Genomic DNA, 17,759 nt, shown 5'->3' on the forward strand with positions numbered 1-17,759 from the left:
GGAGGGGACAGAAGAGGAGGGGAGGGGAGGCAAGGCAGAGGCAGAGGCAGACTCCCACATGCGCCCAGGCCAGGATCCACTGGGCAAGTCCACTAAGGGGTGATGCTCCACTGCAGCCAGAGCCATTTTTTAGCGCCTGGGCGGAGGCCATGGAGACATCCTCAGTGCCCCAGGCCAACTCACTCCAATGAGCAATGGCTGCAGGAGGAGAGGAGAAGAGAGAGAGACAAGACACAGAGAGAAGTGAGAGGGGAAAGGGTGGAGAAGCAGACCGGCGCCTCTCCTGTGTGCCCTGACTGGGAATCAAGCCCAGGACTTCCACATGATGGGCCGACACTCTACCACTGAGCCAACTGGCCAGGGCCAAAATGTGGATTTTTTAATGTACAGACATGTATACAAGGTTCCTTTTGTTTTATATCAATAAAACTGTCCTCCCTTTCACTTCTTCCTCCCAGTGTATCAGATTTTACAGCTTTTTAATAAGGTGTATGTTTTGTTTTGTTTTTTATAAAAGTAACAGATGTTCATGTTTATACTGGGACATCTCTTCCCTCTCATCTGGCAGGTCCCAGCATACTCTTGTTGGTTGGTTACTCTCTCTACCGCTTTTCTCTTTCTTGATTTGCCCACTCTTAGAATTGGCTTATCCCACAGGAGTTTGCTGAGAAAGTCATGGTAGGTAAGGGCATTGAAATCTTTTATATTTAAAAAGACCTTTTTAAAAAACATTTTGTACATTTTAATTTATTTATTTTTCCAATGATTTTTTTTAAGAGAGAGAAACATTGACCTGTTCTTATTTATGCATTCATTGGTTGATTCTTGTATGTGCCCTGACTGGGGATCGAACCCGCAACCCTGGTGTATGAGAGCAAGGCTCTAACCAACTGAGCAACCTGGTAAGGGCTAAAAATATCCTTTATCTGTTAACATGTGTTGGGGAGTTTGGTTGTAGGATTCAAGGTTTAGTTATTTTCCCTTGGAGTTTTAAAGTCACTGCATCATTTTATTCTAGCTTCTAATTTTCTTACTGAGCAGTAAAACCCAGTTTGCTTCCTTGGGGATTTTAGTGTCCCCCCTCCCCTTTTGATGGGGGTTGGTCTTAAATTTCATAGAGTGACTTGAGGCATTTTTTTTCTTTTTTTTTATTCGTTGTAAAGATCTCATGGTTTGGAAACAGTCTTCATTGTGAATGGTGCGCCTTAACATTTTTCATTTCAGTTGTCCTAACTGTCCTTTGGTAATGTAGGTAATTGTTTTATTAGTTCTTATATAATTTCTTCCAGTCTGTTGAATCTATTCTCTTTTCCTAGAATGGCTAGTCAGAATAAAGCTTCAGTTTTCTTTTTTTCATTTTTCTGAAGCTGGAAACAGGGAGAGACAGTCAGACAGACTCCCGCATGCGCCCGACCGGGATCCACCCGGCACGCCCACCAGGGGCGAAGCTCTGCCCACCAGGGGGCGATGCTCTGCCTATCCTGGGCGTCGCCATGTTGCGACCAGAGCCACTCCAGCGCCTGAGGCAGAGGCCACAGAGCCATCCCCAGCGCCCGGGCCATCTTTGCTCCAGTGGAGCCTTGGCTGCGGGAGGGCGGGAGGGGAAGAGAGAGACAGAGAGGAAAGCGTGGCGGAGGGGTGGAGAGGCAAATGGGCGCCTCTCCTGTGTGCTCTGGCCGGGAATCAAACCCGGGTCCTCCGCACGCTAGGCCGACGCTCTACCGCTGAGCCAACCGGCCAGGGCCTAAAGCTTCAGTTTTCTTGTCTTTACCCCCTATTTTCCTTCACTTAGCCCTTTATTCTGCTTTCTGGGAGATTCCTTCAACTTTAACTTTTAACTTTTCAGTTGATTTTTTCCCCCAAAAAAGCTACTTACCATTCATAATTTCCAGGGACTCTTTTTTGAGCTCATTGTTTCTTTGTTATTTTTAATGACATGCTGTTCTTATTTTATGGATGTAATAATAAAATATTTCTGAGTATATAATAGGTGTTTGTTTTTTTTTAATTTTTTTTTTGTTTTTTTTTTTTTAATTTTAGAGAGTAGAGAGAGGGGGAGAGAGAGAGAGAAAGGAGAGAGAGACAGGGGGAGGAGCTGGAAGCATCAACTCCCATATGTGCCTTGACCAGGCAAGCCCAGGGTTTCGAACCGGCGACCTCAGCATTTCCAAGTCGACCCTTTATCCACTGTGCCACCACAGGTCAGGCTATAACAGGTGTTTTTAAATTTATTTTTCTGCTATTTTTAGTGTCTTAAGTGGGCTTCCCTGAACTGTGATGCAGCAAGGAACAGCAAGGCCCTGAAGATGTGGGGGCCCTAAATGCCTGAGTCTTAATTAGGTTCTCTTGTAGTGGCCAGTTTCTCCAGGTAAAAGTCTGCAGCCCTCTTTCTAGAGAGCAGTGGTGGTAATGGGTGACTTCTTGCTGGTGTTTTAGGGTTGACCAGTGTGGAGTTTCATCCCTGCTCTTGGCTGTGCCAGGTTTCTGAATTCAGAATATCTGGCACCATTCTCTGGAACATAAAATTTCCCATTTCCCTGGCCAGGGACAGGACGTGTAATAGTTTTTTTTTTGTTTTTTTTTTTGTAATAGGTTTTTAAAAGTGGTATGTAGGCTAAATTTTTGTAAATTGAATTTGTGATTATTTGGTTGACTATGTCAAGTTGCAGTTTTCTAAGCCCAAAACAGTCAATAGACAACAATTTTATGTGATTTAACTTAAATACTACAGGATCTTTTTTTTTTTTTTTTTTTTTTTTTACAGAGACAGAGAGTCAGAGAGAGGGATAGACAGGGAGAGATAGACAGGAATGGAGAGATGAGAAGCATCGATCATTAGTTTTTCGTTGGCGCATTGCGACACCTTAGTTGTTCATTGACTGCTTTCTCATATGTGCCTTGACCACGGGCCTTCAGCAGACCGAGTAACCCCTTGCTGGAGCCAGTGACTTTGGGTCCAAGCTGGTGGCTTTTGCTCAAACCAGATGAGCCCGCGCTCAAGCTGGTGACCTCGGGGTCTAGAACCTGGGTCCTCGGCATCCCAGTCCAACACTCTATCCACTGTGCCACCGCCTGGTCAGGCGGATCATTTTTTTAATGAATACTTAAGTAAATGCTTTTACCAGGCAAGTGATTAATTCAGTTACATTTGTCCTATTTGGTGTCAGTTTTTCTAGTTTACATTTTCACGTGTTAGGTTTTCTTAAAGAGGGAACTGTATACTTTGATACCAGGGTGTTTGGCATTGGACAGTGCGCAAATTTTGTTCAGAGTGTTTGGATTCTGAAATAGTGCGAAGAGGCAGAGAGACTGGAAACTTAATTCCTGTTTTTATATATGATATTGGAGATAATTATATCTGTATGTTATTTTCAAATACTTTGTTTAGTGTACATAGTTTTAAAAAGTAGGCCTTTAAAATCTAACAGCTTTATGAAGTTAACATGTATCTGTTTTCCTATATTCATTCTTCCTGTCTAGTTTTCATCAACATAAATGGTGTTGGGATAAGGAAAATATTTATGTATATTTAAATTGATTAAATAATTATTGGTATACTTATGTAGGTTAACCCCCAGAGATATAGAACTTGATTGGATTTTAGTAAAGGTTGTTGGTTTCCCCGGCAAGTGCTCTTTTAATTCAGAAAAGTAGCCTGTGCTGTTTTCAGTACCATTGTCAATGTCATAGAATGATGTTCATATAAACCCTGGCTGGTTGGTTACAGCGGTCCCGATACTCAAAGATTGTGGGTTCGATCCCTGGTCAGGGCACATACAGGAACAGATCAATGTTTCTTTCTATTTCTCCCTTCCCCTCTAAAATCAATATATTTTTTAAAAAATATTTTAATATAAAAAAATTTTTTTTAGAACTTTACTTTTATATTTAAAAATTTTTTTTCAGTTACAGTTTACATTCTATATTATTTTGGAGAGGGTATTTTCTTTACCTATAAACTAACCATGGAGATGTAAGTAGTTAGAATTTCATGAAAACTGAGTTTAGGCCTTGGTCAGTTGGCTTAGCTGAAGACCGTTGGCCTGGTGTGTAGAAGTCCAGGTTCTATTCCCGGCCAGGGCACACAGGAGCAGTGCCCATTTGCTTCTCCACCCTTCCCCCTCTCCTTCCTTCCTCTCTATCTCTCTCTTCCCCTCCCACAGCCAAGGCTCCATTGGAGCAAGGCTGGCCCAGGCACTGAGGATGGCTCCATAGTCGCTGCTTCAGGTGCTAGAATGGCTCCAGCCGCAACGGAACAACGCCCCAGATGGGCAGAGCATTGCCCCATGGTGGGTATGCCTGGTGGATCTCTGTCGGGTGCCTGCAGGAGCCTGTCTGACTGCCTCCCCACTTCTTACTTCGGAAAAATATATATATAAAAAAACCCCATACACACAAAAAACTGGGTTTAGGTTAAAATGGATTCATCCAGAGGTGATGACAGAGATGCTTTAGGACTTTTGTTGTTAATGATCTCTAGTTGAATTTCTCCAGACCAGGAGTCCCCAAACTACGGCCCGCGGGGGTGCATGCGGCCCCCCGAGGCCATTTATCCGGCCCCCACCGCACTTTTGGAAGGGGCACCTTTTTCGTGGTGGTCAGTGAGAGGAGCACATTGACCATCTCATTAGCCAAAAGCAGGCCCATAGTTCCCATTGAAATACTGGTCAGTTTGTTGATTTAAATTTACTTGTTCTTTATTTTAAATATTGTATTTGTTCCAATTTTGTTTTTTTACTTTAAAATAAGATATGTGCAGTGTGCATAGGGATTTGTTCATAGTTTTTTTTTAATAGTCCGGCCCTCCAACGGTCTGAGGGACAGTGAACTGGCTGGCCCCCTGTGTAAAAAGTTTGGGGACCCCTGCTCCAGACTCACTTTTTCATTAGTCTCTGCCTTGATTAGGTAAAAAGCAGTTATGTATGGTAATGTTTTGTGGAAAAGAGGAAGCAAACCTTTTTCAAACCACATAAAAACTTAAGTGACCAGTGCAAAACCAGACCTAGGCCCTATAGTCATCAGTGAAAAGTGTTCAGTGATACCGGAAAGTGAATATTTCTGAGTTGTAAAAGGTATTAAAATATTGAATGATTTGGAGGAGTAAAACAAAAGCAATACATTTTGGTTAACTATGTAGAGTAAGGAAGTGTGTTAAAATAGCCAAGTGCTAAGGTTAGGAACGAGCAAAATAAATAAGTGGAGAATTTTTGAAACCCTGTCTGGAACTAGCCTTATCAAGTGATAGGGTCACAGTTAAAATTTACTGAGCTCACGGGCTCACCTGGATAACTTTTTAAAGTTTTTATATATATATATATAAAAAAACTTATAGGGAAGAGTTGGCCAAAATACAGATGTTTCTGTTTTTCCCTGTACACATGTTCAGACTGATACAGGTTATGTTTCAGAAATTGTGTAGTTTGGATGGGCTCCAGATGATGTAATAGGATCACTTTTATCCCCTCCCAGCTGGAGGGTGTGCAGACTTTCCTGTTAGGACTGGTACAAATCTCGTCTTATGGGTGACAAAATAATCACTGTGTTCAGACAATGATAAATAAAATTATTATCATTGTCCTCTGTACTTGACGATAAAGCATACCCTTTGTGTACCTGTCTTTTATTGTTTTCAGTTAGTGCCCATCACACCACGGGTAAGAATTTGCACAGCTTATCTGTCAGTGTCTTGACAACTTCTACTCCCTCAAACATGGGGTGATTTTTCTCAAGAACTACTTGGTTCTGGATGGTGTGTTTTGGGTTATTTGCATTGATGTGGATATAGTTTCTTTTTCTCTGCTTTTTTTTTTAAGTTACTGTCTTTGAATTCACTCTATATGCTTAGTAGTTTTCTTGATTTCATAAAAACCTACCTTGTGGTTTTATGTAGCAGACACTATTTTAAGGATTCACTGAGTCCCACCCTATGGAGTTGGACAAAATTAATAGAATGTCAGTCTTGATGGATTGAATGAGTCTCAAGACTCATTCAATTTATTGCAAAGCATCTTGTTTGCCTTTTTATTGCTGTCTCTCACCAGAGCACCTGTCCTCTTTGGATTTTGTCCTCTTTGTTCAATCTTATATGTGTAACTGTTGATACATTTATTGGCAGATGACATCTCCTAGACTGCTCATTTATTTCAGAGTCTATTGGTCGAGAGTCACCCTGATTAATGCCTTCAGTTCCTGCATAATTATTGTAACTAGAACTGTTTTTAAAAAATATACTTGTTTTCTGGATATAAATGAATAACAGCAGTTCTACTTAGGGTATTATAAGTCTCTTCCATGGACAAGGAATATTTGACTGCTTTAGAATTAAATAAATAAGAGATAAAATTCTGTTGTAAAAAGTGGTACCAGGGAGTAGACTACTGTGGTAGAGTTCAGGTGAAGAGATAGTACTCAAGTTATGGAATTAGCATTTTCTACTCTGTGAATATTGAGTAGAGGAGGTGGGGAGTCAGAGACTGAGCTGCAAGAAGGTTTTCTGGAAACCAAGGATTTGATTTTCCTACTCAGATGACATTTGTGTTTTAAGAGACTCGTCCCTTCATCAGAATGAAGCTGTTAATTGTAGTTAAATCTGCCCTCTCACTGTGGCCATTAAAAAAAAACCCAATTCTAATATCAAAACACTTGAAAAACCATTAAAAGACTTGGCTTTATTCACTGCTTGAAAAAAATGTTGGACCATCTATTATATGAACATTATCAAATATAGTTGTATCCTTTAAAAGTTTGTTTTGATATTATAGCCTATTTAAGATTTTTTTCTTTTTGCAACTTTTTGACACTATTATTTTTCAGAAAATGCTAGTTGAAAGGGATTATTTTCATTTTTCTGTTACTGTTTAAGTTTAGCTTAATGTTCATTTGTTTATCAAGTGAAATTTAGATTATGCAAAGTAGTATAAACTTCATGCATTGATTATTTCTGTTTTATACATCACTGCACAAATTGAATTAATAGTAAAATAATAGTGTAAAAACTATACATTTTTAATTTTTAAAGTTACCTAGGAACACTACTGATAACCAAAACATTTTCTTTCAGAGATTTAAAAAAAATTTTAAATTAAGCGTTAGAATTTGTTCTAGAGAGACAAACAGAATCAGATAGTTTAGCCCATTTTACATTACCATAACCAGATAAATACTTGAGAGCTTGTTTATTAATCAACTATACTAAAAATAAATTGTAAAGCAAATCTGATACTCTATCACCATTAGTAGTTACTGTAGAAACTAAATTTTGTTTTTTAAAACACTCTAGAATTTAAACTTAACATTTTCTGGAACACAAAATGTCACTCAGAATTCTTTACCTAAACTTACTGAGTTTAATTTGGTTTTGAAAGGAAGTTAGGAGTTTCAGGAATGCTAGTAATTAAGAAATTAATATAGTCTACAGCAACATATTAGGCTGTTAAGATTTCAACTCTTTTTTTTATTTTGAAACAGAGAGAGGGACAGAAAGGAAGGGAGAGAGATGAGAAGCATTAATTCTTTGATGCGACTCCTTAGTTGTTCATTGATTGCTTTTTCATATGTGCCTTGACCAGGGGGCTACAGCAGAGAAAGTGACCCCTTGCTCTCAAGCCAGCGACCTATGAGGTCATGTCTGTGATCCCTTTCTCAAGCCAGCGACCCCACGCTCAAGCTGATGACCTTGGGTTTCGAACTTGGGTCCTCTGCATCCCAGTCCAATGCTCTGTCCACTTCGCCACTGGCTGGTCAGGCCCAACTCTTTTATAATAAATAAGTCACATGGAGGTCATTTACTGTTGCTGGTTGTCTTAGTAAGCTGAGCTGTCTTAACAAACCGCAGACAAGATGGCTTAAACAGCCATCCTGTATTTCTCACAGTTGCGGAAGCTACAAACTTCAAGATCAGGGTGCCAGTAAGGTAGGTTGTGTTCTGAGGCTTACTCTCCTGGCTTGCTGTGTGCTTTCACCTCACTTCTGTGTGTACAAAGGTTTCCGTACATGTTGGTGGGAGCCTTGGAAGAGGATGAAGGCAGAAGCTGCAAAGCTTCATGAGGCCTACATTATGTCACTCCTACTAATTCTTAAATCTGTTGGTTTAAGCATTTGACAGAGTCAGCCCAGATTCAGGGAATTGGGAAGTAGACTGCCTCTTGACAAAAGGAGTTGCCAGATATTGTGGCCATGTTCTTAAGTCTACCATACATACATGGGAAGTTTTAAAAAATATTGTTCAAAATAAAGAAGTATTATCTGGGGCCTAAAAAACTCAGGGTAAAGCATAATGTCCCTGGAAAACAGTAATAGTTAACTATTGTACTGTTAAGAAGTAAAATCTCATTTTTTGGTGAATAATGTAAGTTGATAGATGTTTTTCTCTTGAGATGCCATCAAATCAGTCAAGTTTTTTAAAACCATTCAGTAGGTTAGACAAAATATGGGCTTTGGAGTTACAATTTATATTTATTATTCAATACCAGGGATTGTAATTGACATCTAATTACAATTATCCTCTAGTTTGACTCTGGTATTTTACCAAAAAAGGAAAATTTTCTCATTTGACATTATTTATCTTTAGATTAATTTAGGTATGAACTCATTGGAACAAACAGCAGAAATGAAACCTGGATTTCCTGGTACCTATTTGGTTTGATTTAATTACACTGCTTTCTTTCCCTATCTGAATTCAATTGAGGAACATCTGTATTGTTATTGATAATAGAGCTGACTTTATTAATTGGCTATTTATTGAATTTTTGTGAATATAGACAAGTTATCTGAATTATCAAGCTATATATGTGTATAGTATATATAAATATAAGTAATGCAGTTGGTGAGCACTCATAGTGACTTTAGAAGATAGCTATTTATGTCGTTCCTGCTTCCCAAAAGTGGTTTTTGTGACCACACCACATATTTAGGTATCCAGGTTGCTTATGAATGAACACTTGAGGATAACTGCTTCACTGGGAGTTATAGAAGACATTCTCAAACATTGAATTTCAAACTAAGCATCTATCTCTTTTTCTAAAGGCCTATCAAAACAAGGTTTTTTTCCGCTCTTTAAGAAATTGGATGATTATAAAAAACTGGTTTTTTAAGTCTTTGTAATTTGTTACCTGAAAGTTGAATTTAAATAGTGAATTAGATTTTAGCACTGTGATTCATACTCCTACAATCAGTAATGTGATTGTAGCAGGATAATCCTAGTTACACTCTTGACTTTTTTTTTTCTTTTGAAAGTTTTATGGCAGCTCCTCCATTTTTGGTAGTGGAGTTGTGTTGGGTGCATGAAGAGGCTCCCCCCACCCCCCAAAAAGCTGCTATTTATGGAGCATTTCCTCAGGCCTGCAATTTGAAGCCATTACAGCAAAGTTGCTGAGCAAGTCAGTGATTACATGCCAGCCGTCACTGAGGCCCCCACCCTGCAGCCTGTGTGGATAAGAGTTCAGGATTACTGCTGTGCAAAGTCTGCCCTCTTCAATTATTGTCAATTGCTTACTTTTTAAAGAGCAGGAGAGTGTCATGCATTCTAAATCACTTTCTTAACAATTAGATTATTAGGCAGTTTTAGGATATAAGCTAGTTTTTAGGAAGTAGTTCAGCATCCAAGAATACACTTGCCCGCATCTCTCACTCCCTTTTAGTTAATTAAAATCAGGTCATCTTATCAAATACAGATCTTGTGAGCTTAAGCTCACAAACACAGATGTTATTTAGGGGTAGTCTTTCAGAGGGATTTCAACTTAATGTGTACATCCTGTAGACCTAGAGTCTGTGTTTGAGAGGAGTTTGATTTTCAGATTTTAGGTAACTGTGTTGCCGACCTATGAAAGCACTGTTCATTTCTCTATAGAGTTTTGGTTTTCACAAAAAAATAGTAATAGAAAATAAATGGTCTCATTTGTGTTTGATAACACACAATGAAATAAAAGCCAATAAACTTCAGTCTGCTCAGGAATAAAATTACTAGTAATGGTTTTGTCTTAAATGGGACATTTTTTTTTTCTATTGAATTTATTGGGGTAACTTGGTTAATAAAATTTGGAGGCTTCAGGTATACAATTCTATAATATGTCATCTGTATATTGTACTGTGTTCACCACCCCAAGTCAAGTCTCTGTCACCATGTATCCCTCCCCTTACCCTCTTCTATCTCCCCCCACTGCCCCTTCCCGATTGTTTGTGCCTGTGAGTCTTTGGAGTTTGTTTTGTTTTGTTTGTTTTGCTTAATCTCTTCACCTTGATCACCCAGCCATGCAACCCCCCTTCCCTTCTGACAGCTGTCAATCTGTTCTCTGAGTCTGGGCCTGGAGAGCATTATGCTAAGTGAAATAAGCCAGGCAGAGAGAGACAAATAACCATATGATTTCACTCATATATGGAACCTAATGAAAAAAATAAACTAACAAAATAGAAACAGTCATAGCAATAGGACACTTCTAACCTTCCCACTCCTTGGTGTCAAACTTTTATAAAAACTCAGTAGCTTTTTTATATTATAATCTTGTATCTTAAAAAATGTTAGGCACTGTTCCACTGAATTTTCTGTTATGTTAAAAAATCTATATTGTTCTGGATCCAATTTCAAGAAACTTTTTAATGACTGAGAAAAATGATTTTTAGTTATACCTGTAATTTTTTAATGAGAATTCTTTTTATAAAAGATATACAATAGGGAAGAAAAATAAAGTTTTTATATACTATTTATACATTAATTTAATTTTAAATCATAGTACTAAAAGCTTTCCAAACATTGGCAAGAAAGGCTGAAAAATTTTTGGTCTTAAATTCTCCTGAAATTCTGCTAGGCATTCATGATGAGGAGCACTGTCTGACACTTCATAGTCCTTTGCTTCATTGAGGTGCAGACAAAACATAAAAGGGCTATCAGGATGCTTAGGATCAATGTTAGTAAATATAAACTGAAGTTTATCACCATAAATATTTTGAATTTCTAGTCCAAGTCTTTCTTTATAAAAGTCTACAGATTTCTGTAGCCTTTCCAAACTCTCTTCACTAGTTTTTTTTAGCAGTGGAAGTTTCCTTCTTCCTAACATATTCTCCCTTAAGATCCTGGATATTTGCAGTCAGTACTTCCCAATCCTGCTTTTTACCATTTACTTTAACAGTCAACTTTAACAAGTTTTCTTTTTTTCTTGGATGAGTTTACTCTTTTTGCAGATCTGATTTTGATATTCTAGATACATCTCTCTAAACCATTCATCTTCTCTCTTTAATTTCACAGACAGCTTTTCTGCAAATGCTTTATTGATGTCCTTGTAGGTATCTCTTAGTCCCACCATCTGACAGGAGGTGTCACTGACATTGCTTTTGAATTTATTCCAAAATTCATTTATGTTTTTATCTAACAGTGCCAGTTCATCCTCTACCATTTTGTAAGACAATGTTTCTCCAGGAGGCTTGAGAACCCACCGCCCTCCCCAAACAAGGCATGGACTTATACCTGTAATTTTAATTTCAAGAGCATCAATTGATAAAATCAGAAATTATTACAAGAATTGAAAGATGATTTTAATTCAAATTCTTTGAAAGTGTTGTCATAATATAGGATATTTGAAGTGTTTTTTTGGCATGGGTGTTATCTATAAGAGATAAGTATTTCCTAATTTATTATGTCTCTTTAACTCTCCCCTCCTCCATCCTTCCCTCCAAAACCCCATGGTGGTTAAGAACATAGACTGAAAGGAAAATAATTAGTGTCCTTATAAGATGCCCACAAAATTACTGTGCTTTTATAATATGGCAACCTGATCCCTGAATAATCCTCTTGAGTTTCACATGTTGGGTGAAATAGTGAATTTCTTAATTGTGGCAGTTATAATTCAGAGAAATTTCCTAGTTTTGTGACTTAGGTTGAGGTTTAGGACATTATTCAGTAGTATGTAGCTAAATGATAGCCTTTGGAAACGGCTTTTTGAATTTTTTTTTTACACTGCCTATCAACACCCCTTTCCAGGAACTATTTAAATGAAATACAAATTACTTCAAGATTCAGCTCAGATTTTAATTCCCTAGAGTGTCTTCCAGATTTTTCCGAGTCCCAGCTCCGTTTTAGAGTTAGCCCCTCTCTGGCCTCCCCTGAATCTTGCTGCGTTTGGGGTATGTTTTCACTTACAGACTTGTACGTACTGCATTCCCCGCACCTAGCAGAGGTGCCAGCACGTATTCACTGTTCACCAAAAAAAAAAAAAAAAAGGTTGAGAATTGCTTTTACATGTATTCCCAGTCCTTTCAGAAGCATTGAGTTATTTTCATGTTTGGGTGCCTCAGAAAGCTTCAGCACCATATAGAGCAGGGGTCCCCAAACTACGGCCCGCCCGCGGGCCACATGCGGCCCCCTGAGGCCATTTATCCGGCCCCCGCCACACTTCCGGAAGGGGCACCTCTTTCATTGGTGGTCAGTGAGAGGAGCACATTGACCATCTCATTAGCCAAAAACAGGCCCGTAGTTCCCATTGAAATGCTGGTCAGTTTGTTGATTTAAATTTACTTGTTCTTTATTTTAAATATTGTATTTGTTCCCATTTTGGTTTTTTACTTTAAAATAAGATATCTGCAGTGTGCATAGGGATTTGTTCATAGTTTTTTTTATAGTCTGGCCCTCCAATGGTCTGAGAGACAGTGAACTGGCCCCCTGGATAAAAAGTTTGGGGACCCCTGGTATAGAGCATAAGGGCTGAGAGTATGTTGTTCTCATCCTCAGGTATGTAAAACAGTTTTACACAACATGTGTGAAACAGAAGTGACATGAGGAAATACCTTGTTTACTGCTAAACAACTTGGTAAGCCCCGAGTACTAAGTAGTTACTATGTTAGTAATCCAGAAAAAGAGATTGCTTGCTGTGTTGGAGTTGTTGGAAATTTGTGGAGGAGTTTGGTCTTTGATTGTATTTGAGGGATGGATAGGATTAGATAGGACTTGGTTCTATAACACATACTGAAACCTTTTCTTGACTTTGCTTTCTTTATGAATCTTTGTAACTTGTATTTGATAAAAATAATTTTTTTTCCTCTTATTTAAATTTCCATTGCCAGGTTGTTTGTTACCCTCACAACAAACAAGATATTGTGAGGCCCATTCAGTTCACCATTGTGTCTTAAGCACTTACCAGAGTGTCTGGCATACAATAAATGTTTAATAGTCTAGATGGCTGGCTAGCCGGTTTACCTATTTCCAGGAGACTCGGTTTCCTCATTTGTAAAACCATGGGATTGAAATATGATTTCTAAATTTTCCAGCTCTAAAATGCTGTAAAAAATCAATAGAAAAAAATCACAAGATTTCTCAGGTCTGTGTACAAATACCAAGTTAAGTATTTTCTGATGTGATGTTATATTTACAACACTCTCAATTTAGCATAAAGTATACTAAGTATAATATATAAATACCATATTTCCCCATGTATAAGATGATCCCCATGTATAAGACGCACCTTAATTTGGGGGCCCAAAATTTGAAAAAAATGTGTCATATAAAGTTATTGAACTCGTTTTATTCATCATAGAATTCATACAACTCCTCATCACTGTCAAAACTCAAATTCTTTAGCTTGTCCTCATCTGTGTTTGATGACGAACCACTGTCTTCAACAATGAGCACAAAAATAAGTGCAAAAAAGTGGGAAATGCAAGTAAAAATATCTACAACCACTGTATAAGACACACCCAGTTTTTAGACCCCAAATTTTCTGAAAAAAGGTGAGTCTTATACATGGGGAAATAATGATACTACTGTTAAGCAAAAAACAGCAATGTTGGTAATAAGAGTGGTATTTTGCCTGACCAGGCGGTTTGCTCAGTGGGTAGAGCGTCAGACTGGGATGCCGAGGACCCAGGTTCAAGGCCTGAGGTCGCCAGCTTGAACTTGGGCTCATCTGGTTTAAGCAAAAAGCTCACCAGCTTGGACCCAAGGTCGCTGGCTCGAGCATGGGGTTACCCGGTCTGCTGAAAGCCCGCGGTCAAGACACATATGGGAGAGCAATCAATGACCAACTAAGGTGTCGCAATGAAAAACTGATGATTGATGCTTCTCATCTCTCTCCGTTCCTGTCTGTCTCTATCTATCCCTCTCTCTGACTCTCTCTCTGTCCCTGTAAAAAAAAAAAAAGAGTGGTATTTTAGCGGAAGGATTTTTATTTTTCTGATTGTGACTTAAACTGGAAGAAAATGAAAAGTACAAAACCGCTGATAATGACGTTTAGGAATCTAGGTAGAAATTAAAAAGAAATTGATATTTAGGGCTGCAAGAGTTAGAAAAGAAAGAGCTGACCTTCCTAGATAAAGAATCAGTGAATAGTTTGGTGGTACAGGTTTGGCAAGAATACAAACTGATTTTAAGAAATGTTAGTTCTGTCCTGGCTGGGTACCTCAGTTGGTCAGAGCATTGTCCTGCCACACCAAGGTTATGGGTCCCTGATCAGGGCATATAAAAGAATCAACCAATGAATGCATAAATAAGTGAAATAGCAAATTGATTTCTTTCTCTCTCTCTCTTTTTTTCTTTCCCTTTCTCTTTCTCTCTCCCTCCTCCCTTCTCTTCTTCTATCTCTAAAATCAATTTAAAAAATTAAAAAATATATATTGGTTTTGTTTGAGGAAATGCTAACATTTCACCAGTTGTTATTATCGATTGAACTTTAAAAATGACATTAGGGAAAAGAAATTCAAGATTTAAATGCCAACTCTTTCTCATTTGTATCTTCCTTGTTAGCACAAAAACTTAGAGGCAGTCACCATCCCTAAGATCCCAAACCGGCTTTTTATAGCTTTCTGAGAGAAGAGCTATTCGTTATTGTGGGAGCATAGCAGTTCCAGACACTTTGCATACCTGCTGGAATCTCTTTTTCACAATCAGTTTTAATTATGAACTGTTTTTATTGCCAGATATAACTTAGAAATTTTTTTAACCCATTGTAGACAGTGATTCAAATTGCTGATGATTGTTTAGTTGTTTTGTTCATTTCATGTATGGAAGAATGTGAGAATAGGGTAGTGATTTATATTTAGATTTAATTTCAAAGAAAAACATTTAAACTTCCTTTTGAACATGTAAAAATTATTTTATATACTATATTTGACATAACTGCTTTAAAGTTAGAGAAAGCATGTCTTGAATACTTGCTGTGTGAATATAATACCTTACCTCATTTAATCTCTATAGTCTTAAATATCTGAATGTTACATATTTTATAGATTGGAAACACTTCTTCAAGGCAGCCTCCCAACCATGTCTGTGTCATTCCATAGCACTAGCTATTTCTATTAAATCTATGGCTATCTCTTTATCATTAGTAAAGTTTTTTTATAGACAGAGTTAAATCTGTGCTGTATTTCTCATAATCTCATTCAATTTGCATATTCATATGGTGATTATTAAACAGTTGTCAAATTAAACTATAATGCTTTAATTTCTTTACTGCATTCCTTAAAATAAATAACACCAATTAGGATGAATTATCTACTTGTTCAAAAGCTTCCCATGTGATTCTGATACATGTGTGCATCCACTTATCAAATAATTGTTGAATGAATTGAAAACGTCAGTTTCAACATGTCATATACTTTAAATCATTTAACACATACATCAAGCTGTGAAATGGGTGGATCCTCATTTTATATATGTGGAAGTTTAGCCAGCATGCCCCCTTGCCCCTCATTGGTAATTTAAGTTCCTTGTATTATTTTACACACACACACACACACACACACACACACACACATATATATCTGTGATACTGTATATGACAGCACTACCTAACCTGTAAAAGACCATAAAAATATTGTCCTTTATTACCCGGCCTCATTTATTGCCAAGAGTAGGTCACATGGAAAATAGGCACTAAGGGAGAAAAGGTTACATAGACATCTTGCTTTATCTGAAAACCAATATTTTAGGTGAACAAATTACATGTTAGTTCTAAACATTGGATTAGAATTTGCTAAGGATTTCATTTAGTCTCATGTTGTTCTGCTTTTATATAATAATTGTGAAAACAGTAGCAAATTGACATCAGTACTTACTATAACTTCCTTAATGGAACTGTCTTAGTTGGCATTTTCCATTTCTGGGAATGGTAAGCAGTAAGAACGATTTTCTTTCATAGTACCTGATTAAGAAAAAGTGGCCTTGTTAAAGACAACATGGAGCAGACTAAGCACATGTGCGGACTGGCGGGTGTGTAGCTGAGAGCATGCCAGTGCTGGCAATCCTGTGTGAGAGGAGGATGCCTGGGTGCCTTCTGGCTCCTTCTGTGATCAGTTGGTATGGAAGCTGCTTGAACACTGACAATAATAATATTGGACATGCCCATTTAAATGAAAACTGAGAATTCATGGCATCATGAAAGATTATTTATACCCATAGAGAAGGTCATTTTTTCCCACCTATGTACAAAATTGGTTCAAGTCATATAGTTTTCATTGTGATCTTCGTGCTGAATTATTTCCATGGGAGTAAAATATTTTATTGTATAATTTTATGTAGGGGAAAATGATTTTATTTCGGGACATTTACCTTATGATGTTTTAGGATTTGGGTATTTAAATTAAGGCACCTGTTGTATGAATTTTAAATGAGAGTTATTGATTTTACTAGGATGCTTATTTTTCAAGTACAGAATAAGCTTCTGCTTTTAAGAATTCAGCCTAGTGCTTCAAGTGAGAGCTCATGTATTGCAACATTATTTATCTATTTTTGTAAAGGGCTGTTAATCACTTGGTGCCACCCTGTCTGAGTTGTATGCTTGTGGATTGTCTACATGAAATCACTTGATATGGCCTCTCATTTCTGCAAAAAAAAAAAAAACCCTGCCTATATTTTTAGCCCACCACCCTAGTATGAAGCTAAATTATTTAATAGAAATATTTAGAGATCAGGAGCCTACTTTTAATAAAATTTTTATTTCAGATGTTACCCTAGCTTTTCTGGAACAAGGCGCAGTGTTTGAAAGCAGATGTCAATACAGTTATGAAATCTAGTTCATTTATCTTACCTTTGGCCAAAATACATGTGCATGCGTGTGCATACACACTCTCATTCACTCTTGCTACTGTTTTTAAAGAAGCACACAGTGTTTTATTTAAAAGAAGGATTTGTTTGTTCAATTTATTTCCATATTTCTGGATTTTAAGTTTTACTGATACTTGGTTTTTGATGGGACTGTCATTTAATGCCTCTTGTATTATTTTGTAGAAGTGTTTAGTAGTTGTAAACTTGAGTTCTTATGTGAAATGTGAGACTTGTGACCTCTTGATCCAACGGCCAGGAGTGTTGCCAGCTGAACCAAACCCTGCTGTTTTTTAAGAATAGAAGTACTCTGCTAAGTGATTGGAGTTCGTGTGTCTGGTGTTCTCCAGTAGTTGGTCAGAATCTGAGATACACATGCTGGTTTTGTATGTCTTTTGAGTGGACAAGCAAGTATTTCTTTGTAAGGAGAAAATGTGAATAATTTCTCAGAGCGTTTGGAAAGGAATCCTAGTCTACCAGAAATACTGCTGGTACCCAAGATCTGCCTCTGCCCTCACCCCGTAGAAGTTATCCTCAAACATGGAAAGAAGCACCCACTTTTATGTAAGTTATAAGCAACTTGAAAAGAAACACATAGTAAATATATCACCTAAGTCCTTGAAACCATAAATATTGAACTGAGAAAAAAATTGAAGGTAAAGACAAATTATTACGAAGCATGAAAAAATAGATTCACCTCTAAGGCATGGAATAGTTATAAAATGTTGGCCATATTTTT

General features: G+C 37.6%; 1 protein-coding gene and 1 pseudogene across 12 annotated transcripts in view; one reads left to right on the forward strand and one right to left on the reverse strand.

Moving 5' to 3' along the window:
• YAP1 (Yes1 associated transcriptional regulator) overlaps positions 1–17,759 on the forward strand; it is a 125,174-nt gene that overhangs the window by 11,053 nt on the left and 96,362 nt on the right. The gene's annotated exons all lie outside the window — the stretch shown is intronic.
• Positions 10,717–11,448, reverse strand: LOC136395872 (kinetochore protein Spc25 pseudogene; annotated as a pseudogene).

The sequence above is a fragment of the Saccopteryx leptura genome, chromosome 1 (assembly GCF_036850995.1).
Source record: "Saccopteryx leptura isolate mSacLep1 chromosome 1, mSacLep1_pri_phased_curated, whole genome shotgun sequence".
NCBI lineage: Eukaryota > Metazoa > Chordata > Mammalia > Chiroptera > Emballonuridae > Saccopteryx > Saccopteryx leptura.